Below are 17,450 nucleotides of genomic sequence, written 5' to 3'. Positions count from 1 at the left end.
CCAAGTGCTAAATAGGCGGTCAGCCAGAAAAGGTATTGCCACAAGGACAGCAGCTATCTGTACACACGATTCTGGTAAGGTGGTAGAAGACAAAAGTCTCTTTATTGGTAGACGTATCTTACTCATCAAAGAGTATCCCAACTCTCTTTTACTGCAAGTCTACTGTTTGTATATTGCTTGAATTGTGTTGCTACACAGATTTTAAACAGTGCTTTCAATAAGATTTGACCTGTATTATAGCCTACAAATTGCCTGAATATTATAATGTTAGGTATCATTTCCTTTTTTTTTTTAAGATTCAAACCTTTACTTTTTTTTTTTTTTTTTCTTTTAGAGAGAGAGAATCTCAAGCAGGTTCCATGCCCAACACAGAGCCTGACACAGGGCTCAGTCTCACCACACTGAGATCATGACCTGAGCTGAAATCAAGAGTCAAATGCTTAACGGACTAAGCCACCCAGGCATCCCAACAATACTAAGTATCATTTTCAATTACCAGCTATATAATATGCTCACAGTGCTCATTATATGCTTTTACAATAAATGTTATGTAACTTTTTTTTAATTTTTATTTCCAGCATAACAGTATTCATTATTTTTGCACCACACCCCGTGCTCCATGCAATCCGTGCCCTCTATAATACCCACCACCTGGTACCCCAACCTCCCACCCCCCGTCCCTTCAAAACCCTCAGATTGTTTTTCAGAGTCCATAGTCTCTCATGGTTCACCTCCCCTTCCAATTTCCCCCAACTCCCTTCTCCACTCTAAGTCCCCATGTCCTCCATGCTATTTGTTATGCTCCACAAATAAGTGAAACCATATGATAATTGACTCTCTCTGCTTGACTTATTTCACTCAGCATAATCTCTTCCAGTCCCATCCATGTTGCTACAAAAGTTGGGTATTCATCCTTTCTGATGGAGGCATAATACTCTATCCCCAGGGGTACAGGTCTGTGAATCACCAGGTTTACACACTTCACAGCACTCACCAAAGCACATACCCTCCCCAATGTCCATAATCCCACCCCCTTCTCCCAAAACCCCTCCCCCCAGCAACCCTCAGTTTTTTTTTCTGAGATTAAAAGTCACTTATGGTTTGTCTCCCTCCCAATCCCATCTTGTTTCATTTATTCTTCTCCTACCCACTTAAGCCCCCATGTTGCATCACCACTTCCTCATATCAGGGAGATCATATGATAGTTGTCTTTCTCTGCTTGACTTATTTCGCTAAGCATGATACGCTCTAGTTCCATCCATGTTGTCGCAAATGGCAAGATTTCATTTCTTTTGATGGCTGCATAGTATTCCATTGTGTATATATACCACATCTTCTTGATCCATTCATCTGTTGATGGACATCTAGGTTCTTTCCATAGTTTGGCTATTGTGGACATTGCTGCTATAAACATTCGGGTGCATGTGCCCCTTTGGATCACTACGTTTGTATCCTTAGGGTAAATACCCAATAGTGCAATTGCTGGGTCATAGGGCAGTTCTATTTTCAACATTTTGAGGAACCTCCATGCTGTTTTCCAGAGTGGCTGCACCAGCTTGCATTCCCACCAACAGTGCAGGAGGGTTCCCCTTTCTCCGCATCCTCGCCAGCATCTGTCATTTCCTGACTTGTTGATTTTAGCCATTCTGACTGGTGTGAGGTGATATCTCATTGTGGTTTTGATTTGTATTTCCCTGATGCCGAGTGATATGGAGCACTTTTTCATGTGTTTGTTGGCCATCTGGATGTCTTCTTTGCAGAAATGTCTGTTCATGTCCTCTGCCCATTTCTTGATTGGATTATTTGTTCTTTGGGTGTTGAGTTTGATAAGTTCTTCATAGATTTTGGATATTAGCCCTTTATCTGATATGTCGTTTGCAAATATCTTCTCCCATTCTGTCAGTTGTCTTTTGATTTTATTAAATGTTTCCTTTGCTGTGCAAAAGCTTTTGATCTTGATGAAATCCCAATAGTTCATTTTTGCCCTTGCTTCCCTTGCCTTTTGCGTTGTTCCTAGGAAGATGTTGCTGCGGCAGAGGTCAAAGAGGTTGCTGCCTGTGTTCTCCTCAAGGATTTTGATGGATTCCTTTCGCACATTGAGGTCCTTCATCCATTTTGAGTCTATTTTGTGTGTGGTGTAAGGAAATGATCCAATTTCATTTTTCTGCATGTGGCTGTCCAATTTTCCCAGCACCATTTATTGAAGAGGCTGTCTTTTTGCCATTGGACATTCTTTCCTGCTTTGTCGAAGATTAGTTGACCATAGAGTTGAGGGTCTATTTCTGGGCTCTCTATTCTGTTCCATTGATCTAGGTGTCTGTTTTTGTGCCAGTACCATGCTGTCTTGATGACGACAGCTTTGTAATAGAGCTTGAAGTCCGGAATTGTGATGCCACCAACGTTGGCTTTCTTTTTCAATATCCCTTTGGCTATTCGAGGTCTTTTCTGGTTCCATATAAATTTTAGCATTATTTGTTCCATTTCTTTGAAAAAGATGGATGGTACTTTGATAGGAATTGCATTAAATGTGTAGATTGCTTTAGGTAGCATAGACATTTTCACAATATTTATTCTTCCAATCCAGGAGCATGGAACATTTTTCCATTTCTTTGTGTCTTCCTCAATTTCTTTCATGAGTACTTTATAGTTTTCTGAGTATAGATTCTGTGTCTCTTTGGTTAGGTTTATTCCTAGGTATCTTATGGTTTTGGGTGCAATTGTAAATGGGATTGACTCCTTAATTTCTCTTTCTTCTGTCTTGCTGTTGGTGTAGAGAAATGCAACTGATTTCTGTGCATTGATTTTATATCCTGACACTTTACTGAATTCCTGTATAAGTTCTAGCAGTTTTGGAGTGGAGTCTTTTGGGTTTTCCACATATAGTATCATATCATCTGTGAAGAGTGATAATTTGACTTCTTCTTTGCCGATTTGGATGCCTTTAATTTCCTTTTGTTGTCTGATTGCTGAGGCTAGGAGCTCTAGTACTATGTTGAATAGCATTGGTGATAATGGACATCCCTGCCGTGTTCCTGACCTTAGCGGAAAAGCTTTCAGTTTTTCTCCATTGAGAATGATATTTGCGGTGGGCTTTTCATAGATGGCTTTGATGATATTGAGGTATGTGCCCTCTATCCCTACACTTTGAAGAGTTTTGATCAGGAAGGGATGCTGTACTTTGTCAAATGCTTTTTCAGCATCTATTGAGAGTATCATATGGTTCTTGTTCTTTCTTTTATTGATGTGTTGTATCACATTGACTGATTTGCGGATGTTGAACCAACCTTGCAGCCCTGGAATAAATCCCACTTGGTCGTGGTGAATAATCTTTTTAATGTACTGTTGAATCCTATTGGCTAGTATTTTGTTGAGTATTTTCGCATCTGTGTTCATCAAGGATATCGGTCTATATCTCTCTTTTTTGGTGGGATCCTTGTCTGATTTTAGGATCAAGGTGATGCTGGCCTCATAAAATGAGTTTGGAAGTTTTCCTTCCATTTCTATTTTTTGGAACAGTTTCAGGAGAATAGGAATTAGTTCTTCTTAAAATGTTTGGTAGAATTCCCCCGGGAAGCCGTCTGGCCCTGGGCTTTTGTTTGTTTGGAGATTTTTAATGACTGTTTCAATCTCCTTACTGGTTATGGGTCTGTTCAGGCTTTCTATTTCTTCCTGGTTCAGTTGTGGTAGTTTATATGTTTCTAGGAATGCATCCATTTCTTCCAGATTGTCAAATTTATTGGCGTAGAGTTGCTCATAGTATGTTCTTATAATAGTTTGTATTTCTTTGGTGTTAGTTGTGATCTCTCCTCTTTCATTCATGATTTTATTTATTTGGGTCCTTTCTCTTTTCTTTTTGATAAGTCGGGCCAGGGGTTTATCAATTTTATTAATTCTTTCAAAGAACCAGCTTCTAGTTTCGTTGATTTGTTCTATTATTTTTTTGGTTTCTATTTCATTGATTTCTGCTCTGATCTTTATGATTTCTCTTCTCCTGCTGGGCTTAGGGTTTCTTTCTTGTTCTTTCTCCAGCTCCTTTAGGTGTAGGGTTAGGTTGTGTACCTGAGACCTTCTTGTTTCTTGAGAAAGGCTTGTACCGCTATATATTTTCCTCTCAGGACTGCCTTTGTTGTGTCCCACAGATTTTGAACCGTTGTATTTTCATTATCATTTGTTTCCATGAATTTTTTCAATTCTTCTTTAATTTCCCGGTTGACCCATTCATTCTTTAGAAGGATGCTGTTTAGTCTCCATGTATTTGGGTTCTTTCCAAACTTCCTTTTGTGGTTGAGTTCTAGCTTTAGAGCATTGTGGTCTGAAAATATGCAGGGAATGATCCTAATCTTTTGATACCGGTTTGAGTCTTGATTTAGGGACCGAGGATGTGATCTATTCTGGAGAATGTTCCATGTGCACTAGAGAAGAATGTGTATTCTGTTGCTTTGGGATGAAATATTCTGAATATATCTGTGATGTCCATCTGGTCCAGTGTGTCGTTTAAGGCCTTATGTCCTTGCTGATCTTTTGCTTGGATGATCTGTCCATTTCAGTGAGGGGAGTGTTAAAGTCCCCTACTATTATTGTATTATTGTTGATGTGTTTCTTTGATTTTGTTATTAATTGGTTTATATAGTTGGCTGCTCCCACATTGGGGGCATAGATATTTAAAATTGTTAAATCTTCTTGTTGGACAGACCCTTTGAGTATGATATAGTGTCCTTCCTCATCTCTTATTATAGTCTTTGGCTTAAAATCTAATTGATCTGATATAAGGATTGCTACTCCTGCTTTCTTCTGATGTCCATTAGCATGGTAAATTCTTTTCCACCCCCTCACTTTAAATCTGGAGGTGTCTTCGGGCTTAAAATGAGTTTCTTGGAGGCAACATATAGATGGGTTTTGTTTTTTTATCCATTCTGATACCCTGTGTCTTTTGACAGGGGCATTTAGCCCCATTAACATTCAGGGTAACTATTGAGAGATATGAATTTAGTGCCATTGTATTGCCTGTAAGTTGACTGTTACTGTATATGGTCTCTGTTCCTTTCTGATCTACCACTTGTAGGCTCTCTCTTTGCTTAGAGGACCCCTTTCAATATTTCCTGTAGAGCTGGTTTGGTATTTGCAAATTCTTTCAGTTTTTGTTTGTCCTGAAGCTTTTAATCTCTCCTTCTATTTTCAATGATAGCCTAGCTGGATATAGTATTCTTGGCTGCATGTTTTTCTCGTTTAGTGCTCTGAAAATATCATGCCAGCTCTTTCTGGCCTGCCAGGTCTCTGTGATAAGTTCAGCTGCCAATCTAATATTTTTACCATTGTATGTTACAGACTTCTTTTCCCGGGCTGCTTTCAGGATTTTCTCTTTGTCACTGAGACTTGTAAATTTTACTATTAGGTGACGGGGTGTGGGCCTATTCCTATTGATTTGAGGGGCGTTCTCTGAACCTCCTGAATTTTGATGCTCGTTCCCTTTGCCATATTGGGGAAATTCTCCCCAATAATTCTCTCCAGTATACCTTCTGCTCCCCTCTCTCTTTCTTCTTCTGGAATCCCAATTATTCTAATGTTGTTTCATCTTATGGTGTTACTTATCTCTCGAATTCTCCCCTCGTGTCTCAGTAGCTGTTTGTCCCTCTTTTGCTCAGCTTCTTTATTCTCTGTCATTTGGTCTTCTATATCACTAATTCTTTCTTCTGCCTCATTTATCCTAGCAGTGAGAGCCTCCATTTTTGATTGCACTTCATTAATAGCTTTTTTGATTTCAACTTGGTTAGATTTTAGTTCTTTTATTCTCCAGAAAGGGCTTTTATATCTCTCGAGAGGGTTTCTCTAATATCTTCCATGCCTTTTTCGAGCCCGCTAGAACCTTGAGGAATTGTCATTCTGAACTCTAGATCTGACATATTACCAATGTCTGTATTGATTAGGTCCCTAGCCTTCAGTACTGCCTCTTGTTCTTTTTTTTTGTGTTGAATTTTTCCGTTCTTGTCATTTTGTCCAGATAAGAGTATATGAATGGGGCAAGTAAAATACTAAAGGGTGGCAACAACCCCAGGAAAAAATGCTTTAACCAAATTAGAAGAGATCCCAAAATCGTGAGGGGGGAGAAAGGGGATAAAAAGAGGTTCAAAAAGGAAGAAAGAAAAAAAAGAAAAAGAAAAAAAGAAAAAGAAAAAGAAAAGAATTAACAAAAAAGGGAAAAACAACCTAAGAAAAATGTAAAAAGAAAAAATATATATATTAGATAAACTAGTAAAAAATCGTTAAAAAGAAAAAGGTAACAGTTAAAAAAAAAAAATTTTACCCGAAAGGCGAGGAAAAAAAAAAAACAAAAAAATGAAAAAGAAAAAAATTAAATTAACTGCAAGACTAAAAAAAAAATCACAGGGAAAAAGCCATGAGTTCCGTGCTTGGCTTTCTCCTCCTCTGGAATTCTGCTGCTCTCCTTGGTATTGAAACCGCACTCCTTGGTAGGTGAACCTGGTCTCGGCTGGATTTCTTGTTGATCTTCTGGGGGAGGGGCCTGTTGTAGTGATTCTCAAGTGTCTTTGCCCCAGGCAGAATTACACCGCCCTTACCCGGGGCCCGGGTGAGTAATCCGCTTGGGTTTGCTTCGGGAATACAAATGGCGGCCTCCTGGTCTCCGGCCCGGAGGAGCCGAAAGCCCAGGGCCGCACTCCTCAGTGCGCCCTCAGAGAACAGCGCCCAGTTACTCCCGTCCGCCTGACCTCCAGCCGCGCTCCGAGCTCTCCGAGCTTGCGACCAGTTCAAGGTAACACCGAGCTGTGAGCTTACTGTCGGCTCTGTCTCTGTAGCCGGCTTTCCCGTTCCAATACCCGCAAGGTCTGCGACACTCAGACACCCCTGCTCCTTCTGTGACCCTGCGGGACCTGAGGCCACGCTGAACCCGCGTGGGCTTCGCCCCGGTTTAGCCTCTGGAGCGATGTCCCTCAGCGGAACAGACTTTTAAAAGTCCGAATTTGTGCACCGTTGCTCCGCGCTTGCCGGGAGCCGGCCCCTCCCCCCGGGGTCTATCTTCCGTCGCTTTGGATTCACTTCTCCGCCGGTCCTACCTTTCAGAAAGTGGTTGTTTTTCTGTTTCCAGAATTGCTGTTCTTCTTCTCTCGATCTGCGATGGATTGTCAGGTGTTTGCAATCTTTTAGATAAGCTATCTAGCTGATCTCCGGCTAGCTGAAGCAGTCTCAGCCTGCTACTTCTCTGCCATCTTGACTCCTCCCTGTAACTTTTTTTTTTTTAATGTTATGTACCTTTTAAAGACAATTGTTAAGGGGTATGTCAAAATAAAGAAAAACTTTTCAAATATACTGCTATTTTCAAAAAGCACAACTAACAGTTTTAAAGTGACATATTTCCCTAAGACATCAGAGCTGCAGATGCCTTGATTTCTACACCAGATTAAAACAAAACAAAACAAAACAAAACAAACCAAACAAAAAACACCAGTTCATGGGGTGCCTGGATGGCTCAAATTGTTGACTCCTGATCTCGGAACAGGTCTCGGTCTCCCCATGGTAAGTTCCAGCCCTGCACTGGGCTCCACACTGGGTGTGGAGCCTACTTAAACAAACAAACAAACATCAATTCATTACCAAAACAGTAAAACTGAACTATTTCAATTCAAACATCTCTTAAATTTTATAGAAGTAAGATTTTTCCTTTTCTTTTTTTAAAAACTTTATTTATTTATTTGACAGAGAGACTGAGAGAGAGCACAAGCAAGGGGAGCAGTAGAGGGAGAGGGAGAAGCAGGCTCCCTGCTCTACTGAGCCCCTGCTCTACTGACAAGGGGCTAGATCCCAGGACCCTGGGATCATGAACTGAGCCAAAGCGATGCTTAACCAGCTGAACCACCCAGGCACCCCAGAGTAAGACTTTTGTATGTCAAAAATCACTAACTCAGATCTCACCAAATTTCAGAGTGGCTCTAAGGGATTTAAACGTCTGCATTTTCAACAGCTGTACTTTTACATCACTTAACAATTTTCACTGAAATGTCTGGAAGTTTCATATACATAATCTCTAAGTATTCAAATAATTTGTATTGTAACATGGCCTAATGGCCATCCAACAAGTTAAAACCTTGACCATCCTGTTTATAGATTTAAATTTAAGATGAAGCAACAATTCTAAAACTTTCGAGGTGTATTCTTTCTTGCTCCCCCCTCCCTATTACACATGCACACACACACCACCCAAAAGGGCTCATGGCACCACCCTTAGAAATGAATTCTATAGATTCACCATGAAGTGAAAAAATATTTAAAGGTCACTCATCTTTGAAACTCTTCCGAGGCAGAACCTCACCTAAACTATTACTGACAGAAGTTATTTCCCCTTTTCTTTGCCAAACTTTCCCATGACTGTGTGCCATTATGCTCCTCAGGCTTTGGGAATCAAGTTTTTCCAGAGTACAGTATCATTTATGACGGTTTAAAACTAATTATTGACTAAAATAAAAAGGAGATCCTCACCATCACCTATGTTCCTTCTCATATCTCAAATTAAGTCAATCTTGATCTCTCCATTTTACTATTCAAACATTTTTCATTCGTCATCCAAATCTTGTTTCCTCAAATCATCATGTGTGCTACTTACCTCTGAGTTTTTTTCTCCTCTTTCCATGTGTGGAGTCCAAAATTAAGCACAAAACTCTTACAAATGTTTATGTAATTTGTGAGGACTCTCTGCAAATCACCGTGTTTAGACGGCCATTTTTCTTCTCGTGTGCATATGATGTCATATATTGAGTAGAGTACAATAAGCAAAATTACTATTTCCAAAAAGAGTTTTCTTTTTGAAAGTCCTTGATTTTCATAAATGAAGCACATCACAGAAGAGATGTCTAACCCAACATTACTTTTTACATAGTTTAATAAATGCTATTGATCAACCAATCTAGAGACCTAATTCATTCAGAAATAATTCAGACACCTAGAAAGCTATGAGAAGCACTTCCAGATGGTGACACAAAAAGATCCTGAACTCAACTTCTTCCAGATACACACTAAATCCACGGCTACCTGTGGAAAAATTTCCACTGAAAACTAGCTGAGCAAATCCTTCATATCAGGCAAACAAACAAGGCTACACTGAAGAAAGGTAGGAGAGGTTAACACACAATACCTCACTATAAAGCTCACTGTCAGTTCAGTGACTCCTAATTAGGAGGGAACTCACAAACCCAGAGCTTCTCCCTGAGGAGTGAAGGACTCATAACCTACAATGGGCACCCCAACTGTTAAGACTTGCACCTGGGAGATGAGCCTCAAAAACATGTGACTTTGAAAACCAATGGGGCTCATATCCATGAGACCCACAGAGCCATAGTGAACTGAGAAGCAGCTCTTAAAGGGCTCACACAGGGATCACTTACCCCAGCACTCAGGGCAAAAAGAGCCATCTGAAAAGTGCTCAGAATTTACATGTAAGAGATCCACTCACTAATCTGTTTTTTTTTTTTTTTAAGATTTTATTTATTTATTTGACAGACGGAGATCACAAGCAGGCAGAGAAGCAGGCAGAGAGAGAGGAGGAAGCAGACTCCCCGCTGAGCAGAGAGCCCAATGCGGGGCCCAATCCCAAGGACCCTGAAACCACCACCTGAGCTGAAGGCAGAGGCTTTAGCCTACTGAGCCACCCAGGCGCCCCTCCACTCACTAATCTTAAAGTATCAGCCAGAATGTAGGGCCTGTTAGGATACTCTCTAGGACAGAGGCTGGTGGGTACCATCATTGCGTTCTCCCTCTGTCTGGCAAACACTAGAGGCACCATCTTTTTTTTTTTTTCTTTCTCAATGGGCACCATCTTTACACTCTCCCTCTGCTGAGCTCCAGCACCAGAAAAACCCAGAGGGAAGCTTTTACATGCATCCAGTGCCCCAGTTTTGTGGGTGCCAATCAGGGAATGCCTCTTGATCATCTGGCTCTGGCGGAGAGGGTGACTTGCACTCCTGCGTCCCACAGGATCGTCACAGTTGTAAAGATAGTTCCTGGCAGACTTCCAGTCTTAGAGCACTGCAAAGGCAGGAGACACACCCAGTCTTTCTGAGGAAAAGCCTATTTGCTTGTGCTGGAGCTTTAGCCCAAGGGGCAGGCTTCAGGTTTGGCACACATCTAGAGGCCCACAGAACTGCTCTTGGGGAATAGAAGCCAGGAGATGCCATCTTTACGCTCTCCTTCTGCCTTGCTACAGCTCACCAGTATCTTCCAGAAAGGAGCTTATACACTGAGCCGGAGTCCCAATTTTTGTGGACTGTAAACCACAGATCAGCTGGCTCTGGTGGCCAGCAGGTCTTATGCTTGTGGTCTAACAGAACTGTATATGTTTGCATAATTTAAAAGCTGCTGAATGAGATGAGATTCTGGCTACCAATCAGCCTGAATCTATGTGCCGACCAAAAGACTCCTCTTAGAACACAGTTCCCTGCACACTCTCAACTACTGGGAGCTCTTAAAAATAAAATAGGCTGCTTGGACAACCACAAAAGTTACAGAAGCAACCAAGAGCTAGAGCAGGGCTGAATAGCAAAGCTCATCTCCCTAAACAAGTCCATTTTCTCAAGACTAGGAGAGGTGGCTATTTCACCTAATGTACAAAAACCACCACAGAAATAAAACTGGATCACTATCTTACATACACAAAACTAACTCCAAGTGGATTAAAAACTTGAATGCACGACCTGAAACCATAAAACTTCTAAAAGAAAATAGGTGAGTAAGCATTTTGATGCAGCAACTTTTAGATAAAACTTCAAAAGAAAAGGCAACAAAAGCAAAAATAAACAAGCAGGACTCTATCAAACTAAAAAGCTTATGCAGAGCAATGGAAATCACCAACAAGATGAAATGAAAACCTACTGAATGGATGAAAATATTGTGAATCATCTATCTGATAGGGGATTGATATCCAAAATATATAAAGAACTCACACAACTCAATAGTAAAAGAACCAACCATCTAATTTTTTAAATGGGCAGAAGATCTATATAGACTTTTTTCCAAAAACATATGGATTGCAACATCACTTAATCATCAGGGATATGTGCAAATCAAATCCACAATGAGGTATTAACTCCCACCTGTTAGAACGGCTATTAACAAAAAGACAAGTTGTAACAAGTGTTGGTGGGGATGTGGAGAAAAGGGAACCCTCACGCACTACTGGTAGGAATGTTAAGTTGGCTCTTTTTTTTGTTTTTTTAAGATTTTATTTATTTATTTGACAGACAGAGATCACAAGTAGGCAGAGAGGCAGACAGAGAGAGAGGAGGAAGCAGGCTCCCCACTGAGCAGAGAGCCCGATGTGGGGCTCGATCCCAGGACCCTGAGACCATGACCTGAGCCGAAGGCAGAGGCTTTAACCCACTGAGCACCCAGGCCCCCGGAATGTTAAGTTGGTATTGCCACTATGAAAACAGTACAGACATTCCTCAAGAAATCAAAACCAGAGCTACCATATGATCCAGCAATTCCACTTTTGGGTATTTACCTGAAGAAAATGAAAACACTGGCTCAAAAAGATATATGCACTCTCATGTTCACTGCACCATTATTTACAATTGTCAATACATGTTCATCAATAGATGAATGAATAAAGAAAATCTGGTGTCTGTGCATGTGTACACACACACACAAACAACACACTAGAATATTACTCAGCTATAAAAAATAAAATGAAATCTTGCATTTGTGATACTATGAATGGAAATTGAGGACAGTATGTTAAGTGAAATAAGTCAGAGAAAGACAAATACCATATGATCTTATATACTTATAGAATCTAAAAATAATACTAAGTTCATAGATACAGAGAACAGACTGGTGGTTGCCAGAGGTGGTGGCAGTGGACAGGCAAAATGGGTGATGGCGGTGAAAAGGTACAAACTTTCAGGTATGAAATAGGTAAGTCATGGTGATGTAATGTACAGGATGTGGCTATAGTTAATAATACTGTATTGCATATTTGAAAGTCGCTAAAACAGTTGTCTTAAATTTCTCATCACACACAAAAATTTGTAACTATGTATGGTAACAGATGTTAACTAGATTTACTGTGGTGATCATTTCATAGTATGTACAAATATTCAATCATACCTAAAATTAATGTTATATGTCAATTACACCTCATTTTTTTAAAAAAAGAAAAAATCAGTGACATTATTTTCTTAAATAAAGAGGATAATATTGTTTTAAAAAATGACAAATAGGGAAAAAAAAGCTGTACCCCTTCTGATGTGATGTGATTTTAAAAAATTTAGACTGCTGTGTTGCTTTAGGCTTGCACAATTTGCTCTACTATACACAAAGGAACCCCATTCAAGAAGAAACTAAAAATCCATTTTTATTAATAGTTTTTTGAGGGAAAGAGAAACAACATATTACATACATGTTTACAAACATTTGCATAAAATGATTTTCCTTTCCTTTGAAAAGATATATTTTTCATTTGGCAAAAGATTAGAACATTATTTACCATAAGCAATGAAAGCCAGCACCTTTAGAAACGGTCATATCTTCTATACACTTAGAGGCTACGTAAACTGACACGGATGCTTAGAACGATGAACTAAAGCAGTGTGGTTGATGGTAGGACTGCCCTGTTAGGAGATGGCATGAAAGTTATGAGTGGTAATTAAGAATATGAAATACAGTAATCCCACACTTAGAGGGTCTTATTCTCCAGGAGGAAGAGGAAAAGGAATAGCAAAGAGTGAGAGGGAGAAAGAGCAAGAAGGAGGTTGGTTGGGGGGAAGGGAGAGCTGTTATTGCAGGGAAGGAGAGCCGGAGCATCGGAGAACACCATGACAGAGGGAGAATGAGCCCAACGTCGTGTGTCCAAACAAGCACGGCTCTGCTGCGAGGGTGATCTCTCTCCGCAGCCCCAGTCTCCGTTAAATACAGTTACCGGCTAAGGATACCAGAGTATGAGCAGATTACCTCTCCAAGAAGCTACGGGTTTAGAGCTACCTTGAAGGAGGACGTTTCTCTCAGGTAAGGGCAGTCTTTTCAGAACTTTAAAAGCAGGCTTTTGTTATTTTTGTTGTTGTTTCTAATATACAAAGAAAAAATACAACAAAGAGGAAAGGACACAGATCAATATCTTTTCTCTCTTTTATCTTAGAGGAAATGTCTTCTTAAATGTTAAGAAATAACAAGCATTACAGAATTAAGCCAGTGACACAAGTGAATTACCTGTGCCAATTAACTAAAAACGGGAAGAGAAACAGATCAGTCTTGGCTTTTACCGCTTTAGTGCCTACACAGATAGAAGATAATTAAAACATACAGTATCTTTTTCTTGGGAATAACCTATTTGTTTCAACAGAGCTTAAATTTTTAAAACCAGTCTTGACTATTCATGGTTTTTGTCCCATATTTTGCATTATAAGCCTCATTATCTTCATTCTAAAGAACATTTTCTTCACTGAACATGACAAAATCCACACGCTCAAAAACCTCAGTATCTCTATTTTACTACACAATCCATCTGTTACTTTCTTGAGGATGTTCCTAGGCTGATCTGCAAATGAGTCCAAAACTTGGAAAGTCAAAAAAATTCTTATTTTTTTAAGAATATTAAGTGATATAAGCTCTGTTATAAAAGAGGGAAGTAAAGTATATCCCCTTAGTCACAGTACTGTTATCTTGGCAGAAAAACTAAATCTCAGGGAAAATAACTCCCTTTTCAAATACCTAGTCTTCCTAAAATTGTAGAGAAGAGGCCAACAATGTAGACATTAAAAAGGTGGGGTAGGGGGAATGATAGATTAGAACTTGGCAAGAAAAGCTAAGGATTCTAAGCAGAAAGCTTTTCATTATCATGCAGTATTGAAATTAAAATTTCTGCTAAAAAATATCACTCTAAGCCATTTTACAGTAACAGGAACTTCGGTCCTATGAACTGGGCACAGAAACCTGAAGCTATTATGGACAGACATCTTCCTAGCTAAATTTAGCTCTTTAGAGGTCAAATTTCATGCACAGAACCAAAGTTCCTTTCAAGTAATAAACTAGCAATGATTTAAATACAATACTTATTTACCTATATTTCTATTACAAAAAAAGAATTTAAACCTCCATTTAAAAAATAATCATATATGAATGTGGAAATTAAAAAAAAACATTTGTTAATGAAAAGTCTCTACATTATGCTTAAAATATAAATTACAATCAAGCAATTTTGAGTCCAACGTTATATCTATTATAAATACTTGAGTAGAAACTGATAGCCTTTAGATATTCAATCTGAACTCTATCCAAAATGCCAAACCTAAATTTCAGCTTGTTTTAGTACTAACAATTGGTTTAACTTTTCGCATTCAAAATGTAAGCTTTTATTTAAAAATTATTTTTAAGAGATAATAAAAGTGAGGATTTTTTAAACAGGAAAAAAAAAAAAAAAGGTAAACCAGGTACGATAAGGTACAATATTTTCCCAACATACAAACAATTCTGAGAACAAAAATTACAAAATCAGCTGTGGCAATTATAGAAATCTGATTTTAAATAAAAATTTTTAAAAATTTTTAACTGTTAAAACTGCATCATTGTTTTATCCAAGTTAATTTTCTCTGACAACTGTACCAACCAGAACTTTCAGGAAAAGACTTACCCTCCAAGATTCATCAAATTAACAAGCATCCAGAAATACAACATTCTCAAATACAAGTACTTCACATTAATGGAAGGCGGGGAGCACTTTATAAACCTTAAAAAGGCCAGGTTCTATTTAAATACTTGATATCAGAAGTATTGTCTAATTGGCCTACTGGTGACAGAAAATACGTAAACTTTTGAAAAGAGACAATTTTTGAAGCTTGTTTTATTTACATCAAGTTATCATCAGATTGTTCACATTTAACACAAGAAGTCAGCTTCCAGTAAGGACTTTATAAAAAGATTTTCCCCATTTTTAATCACTTCAACATTTAGTGTTCAGGAATGGCGCCAGCTTTCTTACACATTTTAAAAATCATTTCTGCTTCTTTCTTACACCAGATTTCAACCTATCATGTTGAGATATTTGAAATCCCAAAAGCCTTGTCTGGATTTAGTAAGAAATTAGATAGTTATATGGATGTAGCACACCTAAAAAGTATTAAGATTAATTTTTTGAAGTAATAAAACTTATATTTACAAACAAATGCACTTTACCAGACTCTAAGTTTATTCCAATATGCCACTGTGGAGATTTTGGAAAGAGAGTTTCCACTTTAGAGCAGTTTAATGTATCCCAGGAGAAAGGTAGACTTATTCTTTCATAACTAACATTCTTCCCTCTAAACCATAACACCCAGTCTAATCACCCAGCTGAATTTTGACAATGTCTAAAAGAAAAATACAACCTCCAAGGTCAAGAAATGTCCCGTCATGTACTCAAAAACATAGCAGAATCTGAAGGCACCACAAGGCAATCACATTGAGGGAAAACACTATGTATACACTCTCTGCTATTTCTGCTTAAAAAAATACAGAGGTGTTTTAAGATGTTATTTTATAATCAGAATAATTAATTAAAATATATTCCTCAAGTGTTTTGTTTTTCCTATAGGAAAATATTTGTGCATGCTAATCTTAGAAGAGCCCTATAAACAGAACTACAAACCTGGTTAAATTCACCTCTGCTCCATTTCACAAACCACATGAATAGAGTGTATATATCAGACACATAATCACAATTTGTACAAGAGAAAAGAAAGAAGACTGATAATTAACATGTGCCTAAAATGAATGTCTCCCACACTGTTTTATTAAAAACATATAAAACCCAGTGTTCCTAATTTTAAAAAAAGATATCAAAGAATTATAAAAGATAAACTTGTGTACTAAATTTAATGTAGAGTTTATTCAAATTATAAACTCCATAGTCCTTAATCCTTAATAAGATCACCAAAAAAGTTATTTCTTTTTTTAAATTAAGTAAGCTCAACACCCAACATCGGGCTTGAACTCACAACCCCGAGATCAAGAAGAGTCAGATGCTCTACCGGCTGAGCCAGTCAAATGCCCCTCAAGTTTTAACAATAATCACAGAAAAATCTTTGGGGAAATTATCTGTACAATCAGTGTTAGTCAAGGCTAATCCTGGTCCCTGATTATAAATAAGTAGGTTCTGGTAAGAAATGAAAAAGTAGAATCCAAGTAGAAAATAACCCATAATTTTGGCTGAACCAAATTCTGTTTAATTTCTACCAAAACAGATAACCCACTGTAACTTCTTAAGTCATCTGGATCATCAGTCTATATTTTTTTAGAAGGAAAGAACAAACAGATCCAGTAGAAGAAGTTTCACCAAAGATACTTAGCATGCATTTCTACCTAAGATTTTTTACTTTGAATCTTTCCTTTGCTATGAAATGAGGCGAAGGAAATTAAATTGAACATGGATGTAATTACAAGACAAGCTAAAACAGTATACTAAAATACCTGTTTTACATCTTGTTCAAAATAATTGTCTTTTTAAATGTAATCTTTCATATCTAGAAATGTTAGTAATGACTTATTTCCAAAGTCAAAAGTATTTCAGGTAGTCTCTGTAACAGAGTCTGAGACAGGATTCTAAGACAAGAAGCTCATTTGGGAGGTAATCCCAGGGAGCACTGATAAAGGAATGTTAGTGAGACAGTGAGGAGGGAGAAGAAAATAATACATATTTTAACAGTTTTCTGCTATGGGCAATGAAGTCCTTTCCCACTGGAAACTCTAGGAGACAATGTGAAACATGCCTCAGAGTATCACCAAAAGGGCAAGGAAGCTAGAGTAATTATCCTCCAACTCCCATCCATCACTGGCTGAGGGCTGCTCCCCAGGCATTATCTTCCTAGCACTTCCAATCTGCTCTGTGTGTAGGTAAGAAAATCCTCGGCAGAGTCGCAGGTGCTTGCAGGACACTTAATGCATGGACTGAAAGGGTGAGAGCCAAGTGTCTGCTGAAAAGACTCACTATCAGTAACTCACATACCAAACAGTATCTTAAATTTCATTTTGTCAATGTCCCATTACAAAGCAGCAGTGCATTTTATATAAGCAACAAAAAAGAATGTTTAGCCCTTCCAAGAAAAGAAAATAGACATCTTCAGAAGTAATAAAAGTATGGAGTACTTTAATCCACCAAAAGAGGTCTGTTTTTACCTAAATTAATCAAAGTAGACATGTACATGAATGATTCCCATTTTTACTGAAGTTGCAAAATCCCAACACTATTTGAATTCAACATACCTTTGTCAGCACCAAAAACAAAACACAGGAGTAGTAATATGGTATAGCATCTGTAATAGACTGAAAATTAAAGAACCTGAATTTTTGTCCTTCACTTTGATACTAACTAGCCATACCAACTTAGGTTAAGTCATATTATTTGTATGGGCCTGCCTCAGGTTCTCTACCAGTAAAAATAAGGCAATAATGTCTGGCCTACTTATTGTTGAGATTAA

General features: G+C 38.4%; 1 long non-coding RNA gene across 1 annotated transcript; it reads right to left on the bottom strand.

The window, feature by feature from the left end:
* Nucleotides 1-3,790: 3,790 nt before the first annotated feature.
* Nucleotides 3,791-9,519, bottom strand: LOC116596054. The gene is made up of 3 exons (XR_004287986.1): nucleotides 7,959-9,519; nucleotides 4,826-4,840; nucleotides 3,791-3,801 (listed from the first exon to the last, which is right to left on the bottom strand). It is a non-coding gene; the product is annotated as an uncharacterized LOC116596054 (long non-coding RNA).
* Nucleotides 9,520-17,450: the final 7,931 nt, after the last annotated feature.

Source organism: Mustela erminea, chromosome 7, assembly GCF_009829155.1.
Source record: "Mustela erminea isolate mMusErm1 chromosome 7, mMusErm1.Pri, whole genome shotgun sequence".
Classification (NCBI taxonomy): Eukaryota; Metazoa; Chordata; class Mammalia; order Carnivora; family Mustelidae; genus Mustela; species Mustela erminea.
This window is presented reverse-complemented; position numbering and strand designations above follow the sequence as displayed.